Raw genomic sequence first — 12,920 nt, 5'->3', positions numbered from 1 at the left:
GTGAGACCACATTTCTTACAGACTTTATAAAAGAGCTAAAGGAAGCTTTGCCTGTGGTATGTGGCAAAACCCAGCCTAATCCCCAGGTCTATGCGATTTGAAAGCCCATGTTCCCTTTCAAAGCCCAAGAGAAGCAGAGATTGGTCAGTTTTAGCCTTATCTGAGCATTTTGATGCAGCCACATGAGAATATGAGACATGGAACCTGGAAGTTTACAGGGTTTATTTTCAAGTATCTGACAAACTCTTCCATTCTGTAGACTGTATTCATTTTAGAATGCACAGGGGTGATCACACAGTTATGTTATGTGTGTGCCTCAAGACTTGCAATCAGGACTGCATGGAGAGAAACACAGTCCTGTGAGCTGATAGGGAGCCCAGAGGAGCCTAAAACCCATACCAGCTTAAGATTTTGTTTCACCAGACACAGAGAACTAAATTCAGCTATTTTAGCAGAACTGTCTAGTAATGCTCACCAAAAAGCAGAGAACAAAATCAAAGAGTAAAATCTATAAGTCATTGTTTCATTTTTGTCAGAATTCAAACATAGGACAAAGTTTCCACACAGGTCAGTGACACAGTGGTGGCCTCGACCACTTAACCAGCAGAGGGACAGGATACAACCCACACCATCTTCCTAATAAAGAAGTCCTGAGGCTCGTCTGTCCATCAGCAGTAGAGTGAGGCTCATCACCACGCAGTCTCAGGAGTGAAAGCAGATGTTGTATCTGGTGAGGAGTGAGGCAGACTATTCACCATCAGGGCACCTGGAACAGTAAGAACATTGCAATTGTCTTCTGAAACGGTCCCAATCATTCAGGGAAGAAACATAATTTCACTTCACAGTCTGATAGACAGTCCTGGGCAGACCAAGGGGACTAGATTTAAGCGGAAATGTTTAACCTTGGCTCATCATAATGACCTGAGAAGATTTTAAAAATAAGGATGATTGAGTTTCATCCCTAGGTTCTCAGTTATCTAGCTTCTGTACCTGTGAAATTCCAGAATGAAGCTACATGTGTCACTGAGACTCTGGGAAGTCACAGCGACTGTCAAACTTTTGGGGACAAAACTGTCAGAATATGCCAGTCAACAAGACAGGTGACAGAGCCAGTCTCTGAGAGAAGCTCTCTGCCTAGATCCCTTCTATCAATACCCACTAATATCATGATTGTTGTTGATTGTGCTCTTTAAGAAAATGATGGACAAGAGTAGCCTTTTAAAGAACAATTTTCTTCTACTGAGCAAAGAATAAATGGAAACCTCATAAAGGAAGATGTAATGTAGTTAGACATAGTCTGAAGAAAACGTTTGCTGAGCACTTGCTATGCACTAAAGCACTGGGGAAGAAGCATTGAAAGGACACTGCCTGTGCCTGAAGAGGCTCATAATTTATAAGAGGTGACAGACATTGAAATACACGATACTTACCTGATGTTTAATGGTATTCCAGGCTGACATGTGAAGACATAGGAGCACAGAGCCCAGGTCTGGGGCTTGTGGAAATCATCCAGATGGAGCAGATGCCTGAGCAAGGTTGTAAAGGCGGAGCCAGCCAGGTGGAGAGCAGGGGAAGCATGCTCTGGGAGGTGGGACAGCATGAACAAGGAAAAACATGGAGTCAAGAAAGATCTGGTGGATGTATTCAGAAGTCGTAAGAGGTTCTCCAGATTTGTTGTGTACATGTTACTACTGGATCATCGCTTATATGCAAAATATTGCCTGAGAACATTAGGACAAAGGTTGACACCCAAGCGCTCCCTCTCTTCACTTTCCCCCACCATCTCCCTCCACCCTCCATAGACTGCACCCCTGGGATAGCCTGTTTCCATTTTCTTCTCCTCCATGCTGGAAGAGCTGCACAACCCATGGCCTGATCTGGGGACACAAAGTACACCCTCATCATTACTTCAGGATTTAGCCTACTGTCACCAAATCCATCTTGAGTGGGATTTTTGCAGTTTTCTCTCTATCTTTTTTACTGTGGAGTAGAAAGGGCAAAATTGGGGCTAGATAGTTTCTACTCCACCACTGGTTAGCCAGGTGACTTGGAGCACATGTCTTCACCAGGCACTCTGACTGTTCTGAGACGTTGTGAGCATGGCCCTACGCAGGGTGCTCGGGGAGGGCACTCAGTAACTCTGAGTTTGCTTCCATTCCTTTCTCTTTGCTTCTCTCCAAGCCAGAGCCCGTTCTAAGGTGCCTCAGACATTGTTCCATCTCTACATTGGCCCCTTCTCTTCAACACAATGTTCCCCATATTCTTTACACTCTCCCAACTGAAATGAGCCCTCCCTGGGAACTGCATGTATTCTTATTGAGCTGTATGTGCTCTTCTGACTCCAAACAGAACAAACCATCCCGTTTTATCCCCCCTACTTTATCCCAGAACTCCTTCCTTTCCCAGTTCTTGCCCTTTCTCCACTCACCTTCACTAACTGGCATGGACACTTATCTCCTCATACACCCTTCTCCCCTTTCACCATGCCTACCCCCCTCTTCCCAACAGGAACACCATAACTGCCCTTCCCTTAGGGCCCTGGTGTGCCCCAAGCTCCTTCGTCAGACATGTGAAAGAAGAGGTCAAGTGGAGGACTGAATGGAAGAAGATAAAAGAACAACTTTTCCAGTGGTTTCTCCATCCTTAGTTCTGGTACAATATCTGCTCCTCTCCCCGGCAAAAAAGATAAGGAAAATCAATCTAGACAAATTAAATACAGTAATTGATTTTTGTTGAACTCATATTTATCCTTGGTCTTATTACATCTATTCTTAAAAGATTTTGCCATTTTATGTCAAAAGATTTAGTGACTTTGGGGTAATTATTTGGGTCTAGGTAATTTCTTTACAGTAAAGACAATAAAACATTCAATATAGTGAATCAAAATAATCTTAATACCTTCCACTTGGCAGCTACAGAGCCACCATCATGATTTATGTGCTTTCCATATAGGTAAATAATGACAAAAAAACATTAGGAGCATAGCTGGTAGAAGTGATTTTAAGTGCTTATCCTCAAGCAATTTTTCAAGTGGAATATTCAATTAAATTTCCAAAGGAAATGAGAAAATAGTGTTCTTACTATTCAAAACTAAAGGCATTATAAAATGGTTTACTTCTTAATATTTTTTTCAAGGCACTGTGTAACCATCTTTTTAGTCAGGAAATAGGCAAATTCCCCTAAAAGAAAAGGGTATAACATAAAAAGAGCCCACCTGGATGTCTGTTTAAATCAGATTTCATGACTTCCCAGGAGGCAATAATTTAGTGGCAGGTTCCTCACGCTTCCATGAATCTCTCCTCTGCACAGCTCAGATTGCTTCCCCTTGCTCCTCAGCCTCCAGCAGAACTAACTTCTTGAACAAACCTATTCTTCTCTCTTGTCCTTTACTTCAGTCCCACTCCATTCTCACCTTCCCATGCCACCCAACCCTACGTGTGACCTTCCGTCAGAAGCACTTAATCTCTCAATAAACATTAAGCACATCTGAAGCTAGGACAGTGATTTCATTCCTCAGACTTCTGATATAGCCATTGTTTTAGATTTGGTGCCCCCAGAAGGTGATCCTGAAATAACTGTTAGAGTGCAAGCAGTTTATTTGGGAGGTGATTCCAGGAAACACCATCAAAGGAATGGAAAAGTCAGATAGAAAAGAAAAAGAAGCAAATAATAGTTCATTATCAAGCATATTACCATTGTAAGTCCACAGTCACAGATATGACAACTGTTTATGTGGCTCCCAGAGTAACCCAAAGAAGGAGTTATGAGTGAGGAGTTAGAGAGCTGGGGTATTTACACAACTCCCATCAGCCACGCAGCCATTTATTGCTAATTCCCAGCATTTCTAGTCTTTTGTGTGGAGGTGGAAAAGTAGGCTCCATTAGTTATAGAAGACTCTGAGGCAATGGAATCCAGCTGCTTGCAGCTGGAAGTCCAGCAAGTGCACACTGCAATTGTAAGGACAGGGACACATGGGCAGGCATGGCACAGTCGACTACAGCCACTGTCGTGCTTACTTGTGTGAGTGGATTCCTCCAGATGCTTTGCTTATGCCCAGTGACGACAAATATAATTCATTTTGAGTGTTAGCTCCCATTGATTACCAGTGGCTTTGTCAAGAAAGATTCTGAGGTGATGTTAAAGGTTAGCAGGAGAGAGACGCTGTGGTGACCACAGATCTCTGACAGGAGAGAGTCGGATGAAGACGAGCGGTATCTTGCCTGATGCTTGTCCTAAATCCTGCAATTACTCCGAAAAGCGGTGGGCAGAACCAAGTCCCCTGAGGGCCACAGAAAAATGAAAATGCCAAAGGGGAAGTGATCAGGACTCTATGGAAAGAACTCCCCTCAAATCAACATCTCTGCTGTCCTCAGAGAGGTCGGAGTGACCACACCCCATAGCTTCTTCTCAGTGCCAGACATCATGGGGGCTTTAGAGTCCATCTATGTCTGGGCTGAAGTGAGAAAACTCACCTGGGGAAGAAAGCGAGTGAATTAGCCCGAGTAATGACAAAGTTTAGAAGAAGACTGAATATTTTGTGTGATTATTAAAAATTTAAACCTACATTTTTTCCTCGGTTGAATATTAATACATTTATTTGAGAAGTTCTTTGTGAGCATCTATTCTAGGCTGTCCGTTATTATATGCTCTTGAAAAAGAAAAACATGAATAAAGCATAGTTTAAACCCTCAAAAATCCCATAATCTAGGGAAAGGGCAATACACACCTTATCAGGAGAGAGAGAGAGAGAGAGAGAGAGAGAGAGAGAGAGAGAGAGAGAGAGAGAGAGAGAGAGAGTTTTAAGAGCACAGGTTCTCTGGGCCTTATTCCTGGGCCTGACACTTACTACCTGTGTGACCTGGAGACATTTATTTAATCTCTTTATGCTTCAGCGTCCTCACTGCTACCTACTTCATGAGGTTGTTTTGGAAATTAAATCTGATAATACCTATAAAATTAGAATAGTGTCTGAGGATGGTCAATACATGTTCAATCTGCTTTTCCTGTGACAGCACAGATTAGAAGTATTTAATTTCCTATCTGGAGAATCAGGAAGACTCTAAAGAGGAGCTGGTGCTTGAACTGGACCCTGGAGGATGAATAGGATTTCATCAGTGAAAACGAGAGGAGGGCTCCTGCACACAAACAAAGAGACATGCAATGGGGCAGAGGAGCGAGGCGGGAAGTCCAGGGTGCAGTCACCACTGACTGCCACACAGGGGGAGGGGAGAATGTCACACTTTCTTTTCCTGTCAAGTAATGGACACGATCAGATCTATATTTTAAAAATATGACTCTGGCAAAGAATCTATCAGTATATATGATTTGCTATAGAATTCCCTCACCCCTTCTTTCTAGGTTTACCAAACAAGTATTGAATGTAAAATAAAAACATACTGACTTGAATTTCCAGAGTGATTTAGCCCAGTCTGAATCCATGCGAGCAGCAATGCAGGCATCAATCCTGTAATATCTCAGACACACTGAGAGCTGCTTTGAACCCCGCTCCTCTGCGAGGCCAGTTGTAGCATGGAGGCCAGATGGGGGTGAAGTGCCACGTGCCAGCGAGGACTCCAGATGCCTTTTGTCTGCAAACATGTGCAGAAAATCAGCAGCTTCCACTAAGGCAGCTCTGGAAATCCAGCTAAACTGATCTCTTTGAGTCTGATTAACAAATGATTACTTGCATCAACTTTGGATACACTGTCAGGAAAACAGAAGTTCTGTTAAAAGTTATTTTCTTTATCTTGGTATAACCACAGCTTGCAGGGGTCATTTGAAGGACAAGGTGAGGTAAAGGGAGGAGGATTTATAAAATATATAATTCCACAGGAAGATTTAGCTGCTGTTCTAATTTAAAAATGGCCAGTTAATGGCAGAATTATATACCATTCTGTTCAAGCTGAAAGAATCTTTGACGCGGTCTAATTCAGTTCCTGCATTGTCACATAGGGAAATGGGGCCGCTAAGGGAAGGCGACTCAGCCCCTATCTCTCAGCAAGTTATTGGCAGATCCAGTACTACACTCCCAGTTGGTAAATATGGGGAAGAAGTTACTTTTTTGATTGAACAACATTCAGAGGTAACATACTGACTTCATGCTGCTCTCACGAAGGTATAGACCAGCAGTGGCCAACGGAAATATGCTGCTAGCCACTTACATGATTTTGTTTTCTAGTAGCCACAATGAAAGAAGTTAAAACAACAGGCAAAATTAATTTTAATACTACGTTCAACATTACATTAACTCAATATATCTAAGATGTTATTTAAATACGTGATCAATCTAAAAATTATTAATGAGATATTTTATACTTTTTTGTGCTACAACTTTTGGTGCATTTCAGTTTGGATGAGCCATATCTAAATGACCACGAGCCACCTGTGACTATTGGCTGCCACCTTGGAGAGCACAGGTAGAGACAATGGAGCTTCAGCTGTTCCCCTGCCAGAGGTTTATGGACATTCATTCATTCATTCACTAAATATATGGATGGCTCCTACTTTGTGATTCTCTCTGGATATGAAACAAACACATATATCTATTGCTTTCAGAGACCGGAGAGTCTAGTGCCGAAAACCAACAAGTTGGAAAACATATACATGTTAAGTATGTACAAATATGTGATTATATGTATGCACATATATAAAGTTAGTTAATTAATTTTGAATTGAGGGAGATACTAACAAGGTAATGAGCATGGTTCTGTTAGACATCAATAAACGAGCAGGATGTGCCTTTAGATCATGAGGTCAGGGATTACTGCTCTAAGGATAAAACAGCTAAGCCCAAACCTGAGGGAGAAGAAGCCAGTGTTTGAAGAACCAGCCAAGTAAGCATTCCAGCCTGAGTCAAGGACCTTAGGGGAAAAAAAAAAAAAAAACAGAAAAAGACAAATGTTGCCAGAGTGAAGTGAGCAGGAGGCCCTGGTGTTTTTCTCCTAAGCTTGTTTATGTGAAAGAGACAATGATCACATTTCATGCATTGTTAATTTTTCTGCTGAAAATAGAAAATAGTTATGACCTGATGAAAGTATGAGGCCTGATCAGGAGCAGAGCAATGGTACAAGGCCATGGGCAATTCCAAATGAGTGTGGAGAGCCTTCCCCAGTCCAAGGCCAGTGCTATCCTCAAAAGTGTGAAGCATGTGAACATAAAATTGATCATGCGCCCCCCCTCCCCCTAGGAGATTCCCCTACCATTCTGCACTAGGTTAATGCCTCGGGTTGCCGGGGAAAGCCCTCCCCTAGATCTTTGGTCTTATGTCTAGAATCCTCTAATCTCAGGACTGTAAAAGGTTGTAGGCAAACTTCTAGGGCAGTCACTAACCATTAGGAACAACCACAATGAAGTAATTTCAGAGAAAAGAGTTGTCTTAACCTCCAGAGGAAACGATTTTACATTTTCCTTGAATAATGGCTTCTAGTAGTTTAAGCCTTTCCCAGAAAAGCTCCCTTGATGTCTGATTGCACCCTCCCATCTGAGTTTAGCAGCACTACTGAGTGCTTGGAAGGCAGAGTAGGTGCTTTAAAGGATACAGGAGTGGGTGGGAAAAACAAAGCCACAGTGTAAGCCTCCTCTGTTTGCTCTCAGTGGGACACAGTGGAAAAGCATAGTAAGTGACTCTCACTTTTTCTAGATAAATTTTCAAATTCCGCCTCACCCCCCTTTTTCTAACTCCTTCTTATGATTCTGTGAAACTGTCTAATTGTCTTTATGTTATCTTCAACTTCTTCAGCTGTGGAGAGCAGAACAAGTTGCTAGCAATTTCCATCAACAGAGACAAGTCATTGGAAGGTGGACTGACTGCATTACTGAGTGACTCAAAAGGGTCACGCCTCCAAAAAATCATCCCCCTGTCACCTCCCAGGCAGTGAAATGCCACTTGAGAGGAAAGACATATTAGGCCATGATCAGGTATAGGACTTAAGTTTGAGTCAGACAGTCAGGTTACCTTTCAGGACCCCAGAAGGTGGGGGTAGTAAACTGAAAGGAAAGGTAAGTTTTGATAGGGGAAAGAAGAAAAGAGAATGCAAAGGGAAGACTTGAGGCCTCCAACAGAGCTGATGGGGCAGGCCTGAGAAGAATACCAGAGTAGGGTACGTATTTAGGAACGATGAAGGCTGTGAAACCTAAGGCAAGTTGCTAAAAAGAGAGAATTCAGGACCGATTTTTAGAGTTAAGACAAATGTCATCCACTTCACAGTTTTTCCAAGACCTGCCTGCAAGAATCATAGACCTTTTATGATGGCTGAGAGGCAGCTTTGCATTGTTCAACTATCACTCAGCATGGATTGATGTGCATCCGCTGTGTATAAGGTTGTGGCCAGTGCTGGGGGTATCACTGTGTCTTGAAGACCCACACTTTTGAACACATCTAGTTAATTTAGGCCATCTTTCAACATTCCTTATAATTTATCATTTTGGTTTTCCATTGAACGATGGCTTCTAGTTTAACTCAGCCAACTCCTTCTTTCTGTGTTGTGTGGTCCTGTTCTGATGTCCTCTTTTTTTGAGGATTGAGGTGAAAACCAAACATGATGTTAAAAGCTTGGGCTTATTAAGCATCTGATATCAGCTTCTGAGTCTAGTCTAAATGATGGGGAATTGGCCCCTTGCTGCCCCTCATGCTGCTTATCACACGGGTGTTGAGAGAAGAGGCAAAGACTAATATCAGTTGAGCATCTCCTACTGTCCAAGCACTTTACTTGTATTATTTAATTGTACCCTATAACAACTCTATTACTTTTATTTTATAAAGAAATTCAAGTTTAGAGAGCTAAAGTAACTTACCTAAGCATGGACAGCTGATGAGGGGAAGAGTAAAACTGGATCCAGATCTGCCTAACCCACCAAGCCAAACTCTTTTCACCAATGTGCAAGAGTTTTCTGTTAATTTTAACACATGATGGTGGTTAAGAAGATACGTTGTGGGTCGAGACAACATGGGTTTGTGTTCCCACCCTGCCATTTACTAACTGTATAAGTTTGGGCAAGTAACTTCATTCTTCTGTGTCTCAGTGGCATTATCTATATACTAGGTTATAGATAGTGTCTTCCTCATATAGGCTGGGGATGAAATGAGTGACCTAATATCATAAAGCCATTAGATTGTTGCCTGGCACATAGGAGGTGATTAATAAAAATTAGCTGCTATAATTTCTAGTTGGACATTTACGAAAACAGTGGTTACTGTGGAAGTATTTTATAATTTTATTTTCAAAGCATTTTTATACCATGTATGATAGCTATTTTTTTTGCCTTCTGCCTTAAAGTCATCATGTCTTTTTTATGCCATTATTCTTACTAATTAAAATTTGCTTCACCACTTGATTCCAAATAATAGGATAGTTAAGAGAAATATGCTATATCTACTTAATGGTATAGTAAGTAATTTAAATTGATGACAAAAAGACTACATGCCCAAATGTAAACATACCTTTAATATAATATGTGAAAAAAGGAGGAGTGTAAAATTATGCAAATAGTAAGATGACATGCATATGAAAAAATAGACTGGAAGGAAAAGACCAAAATTTAAAAAAAGTGTTTATATAGGTAAGCTGAAATTATGGGTGGGTTCTTCCTTTTTTTCAAACATTTTTGTTATATGATTTGATTACTTTTATGTATTATAATAAAATAAGGCACCACCCCAATGCTGTCCATAATACACATAAAAGAAAACAAAACAGGGAGACAACGAATATGGCACAGTAGGTAAATGCTATGTTTATCTTCTCTCACAACAACATTAAAATTACAACTAATCTACGAAACAACCATTATTGAGAATTGCCTAAAATCAAGCTGAACTGAAGCCTTTCAACTAAGAACGCACAGAAGAAGCTACCTCCAGACTGGTAGGAAGGTCATAGATGAAGCACAGACTGGTCCCACATCCATGTGTGACCATTAAAGATCAGGTGGGCTATTTCGGCTGTGGGGGTCCCCCCATTCCCTAAAGGAGTGAGAGATCCCAGCCCTACCCCAGCCCAGGGTTCCAGTGCCAGGGAGAGAAGTCCCCATAATTTTGGGTTGTGAAAACCAGCAGAGATTGTGACTGAGTGAGTGTGGGGCTGCACTCACAGGCGCTCCTTTTAAAGGGGCTACATGTGGCCTTACCCACCAGTGGAATCACTCGTTCTGAGCTCCAGCACTGGGGTAGCAGTTGGAAAGATGGCAGGGACAAATGGTGGGGAATTGAGTTATCTGGCTTGTGACGGGAACTGGAGAGTGGCTCTCTTCTGGACAGGGGAGCTGGTGGAGGCCATTGTTTCTTTGTTGAAGAAAAAATAGACTGGAAGTGGAAGTCCTCCACTTTCCTGACACGAAGAAAGGCGGCTGCCATATCTGAGTCTACGCTTTAGTTCGCTCCTGCCCTGATGATTTGAGATCTGGTCCAGTCCAACTTTTGGGCACACTGAGGCCACTGCCAGTGGCTTTTTCATGCAGACTGCTTGTCTTGGCTCAAGCTGCACTTTCTTAGGGTCTCTCAAAGGTTCGCAAAACCCCCACAAGCAGCATTTGGCGTCAGCGTATCCTATACCTCTGGCTGAGCAGCCCTAAGCGAGCACTAGTGGCAGCCGGCTTTGGTTTGTGGCTTGGCCTCTCAAAGTTGCTTCCAAGCACAGCATGGGTGGCAGACACCTGAAGATTTCTTTCTGGCTCCCGCTGGGTGGTGCTAGGTGGCCCTGGGTGGGGTATGGGCTGCAGCTAAAGTAGACCTACAGCAGATCCCACCCAAAGTGGTCCTGGGGCTGGTGCCCTGAGTGGCTAGCTTCAAAATGAACTGGAGCATCACCTAGCTGTCTCCAAGTACAATACACCCAATTTGTCTCCAAGTACGATACACCCAAGCTGTCTCCAAGTACGATACACCTCACCAGAGTCCTGCTGAGGCAGATACTGCTCTGTAGGTTCAGCCCCTGCACAACAACCCTTCCACTGTAGTCAAGGCCAGTCCTCACAAACAGTGAGCCCAAGGGTCAGTTCCTCCTACTGATGTGCAATTATCAACCAAAGCTCAACTACAAGAGGAGGACACACACAACCCACACAAGGGACGCACCTGGAGTGCGTGGGTCAGGTGACCAGAAAGACTGTGCCACTGAACCCCACAGCACACCTACTACATAAGGCCACTCTACTAAGACTGGAAGACACAGCAGCCCTGCCTAATACATAGAAACAAACACAGTGAAGCAGCCAAAATGGGGAGACAAAGAACTATATCCCAAATAAAAGAACAGAATAAAGCTCCAGAAAAATAAATAAGCGAAATGGAGATAAGCAATCTATCAGATGCAGAGTTCCAAATTAGTTATAAGAATGCTCAATGATTTTAGGGGCAACTTCAACAGAGATAGGAAGCATAAAAAGGAGATGGAAACCATGAAAAAGAACCAGTCAGAAATAAAGAATACAATAACAGAAATGAAGAATATATTACAGAAAATCAACTGTAGATTAGATGAAGAGTCTAAAGGGCCTTTGGGGCAATATCAAGCATACCAACATTAGCATCATAGGGGTACCAGAAGGAGAAGAGAGAGTGCAAGGAATTGAAAACCTATTTGAAGAAATGACAGAAAACTTCCCTAACCTGGTGAAGGAAATAGACATACAAGCCCAGAAGCACAGAGAGTCTGGAACAAGATGAACCCAAAGAGGCCCACACCAAGACACATAATTAAAATAGCAAAGATTAAAGACAAAGAGAGAATCTTAAAAGCAGCATGAGAAAAGCAGTTAGTTACCTACAAGGGAGCCCCCATAAGACTGTCAGCTGATTTCTCAACAGAAACTTTGCAGGCAAGAAGGGATTGGCGGGAAATATTCCAAGTGATGAAAAGCAACGACCTACAACTAAGATTACTCTACCCAGCAAAGCTATCATTTAGAATTGAAGGACAGATAAGGAGCTTCCCAGACAAGAAAAAACTGAAGGAGTTCGTCACCACGAAACCAGTATTACAAGGACTCTTAGAGGGACTTCTTTAAGATGGGAGGAGGAGGTTAAAGATGGGTGAAAGGGGAAGGGATTAAGAAGAACAAATTGGGCGTTATACAGTAGTCATGGGGATGTAGGTTATAGCACAAGGAATACAGTTAACAATATTGTAATAACTAGGTGTGGTGCCAGATAGATACTAGATCTATCAAGATGATAGATGGTAATGGGGTTGGGGTCAGGGTGAAAAAGGTGAAGCCATTAAGAAATATAAGTTGATAGTTAATACAGTATGGGAAATATAATCAACAATGTTGTAAAGGTCATGTAAGGTGCCAGATGGACACTGGACTTATCAAGGGAATCACTTCATAGACTGTGTAGATGCCTGACCAATGTACGATACACCTGAAGAGCTGAAGTAGAATAATATGGAATGGCAACTATAACTATATATATATATATATATATATATATATATATATATATATATATATATATATATAGTCACGGGATGTGGAGTACAACATAGGGAAGATAGTCAATGGTATTGTAACAGCTATATAAGATGTCAGAGGGGTAGTAGATTTTGGAGTGTGTTGTCTCTTTATGAGGGGTTTAAATGTCTAACTATTATGTTGCTTTGTACACCTGAAACAAGCAAACATAAAAGGAAACAAATCATCCATATATAACCTGTTATAATAATTTTAAACTCACATGTGTGTGAGAGTGTGCATTTTGTATAAAAAAAAAGATACGTGTGTTTAAAAACATCACATAAAATGAGCACACACAAAAAAAAACCTTTTTAGAAAGAATAAGAATCTAAGTCCTTCCATAAAAAATATGTTTTCCTTAACAGCTAAAATTGACTATCTGTACTAAGAAAACACTGGAGGAGCCAGGAGGAAGTCTGAGGCTGCTTACATTTCCATTGTGGAAGTATTTCTGACAGATGGAGGCT

The 12,920-nt window shown here is 41.8% G+C and overlaps 1 long non-coding RNA gene across 1 annotated transcript; it reads right to left on the bottom strand.

Moving 5' to 3' along the window:
- Positions 1-211: 211 nt before the first annotated feature.
- Positions 212-5,798, bottom strand: LOC148758400 (uncharacterized). Its single transcript, XR_016020986.1, has 3 exons — positions 5,402-5,798; positions 1,431-1,581; positions 212-766 (listed from the first exon to the last, which is right to left on the bottom strand). It is a non-coding gene; the product is annotated as an uncharacterized LOC148758400 (long non-coding RNA).
- Positions 5,799-12,920: the final 7,122 nt, after the last annotated feature.

This window comes from Rhinolophus sinicus, chromosome 4 (assembly GCF_057876585.1).
Source record: "Rhinolophus sinicus isolate RSI-liver-muscle chromosome 4, RSI-T2T, whole genome shotgun sequence".
Lineage (NCBI taxonomy): Eukaryota > Metazoa > Chordata > Mammalia > Chiroptera > Rhinolophidae > Rhinolophus > Rhinolophus sinicus.
This window is presented reverse-complemented; position numbering and strand designations above follow the sequence as displayed.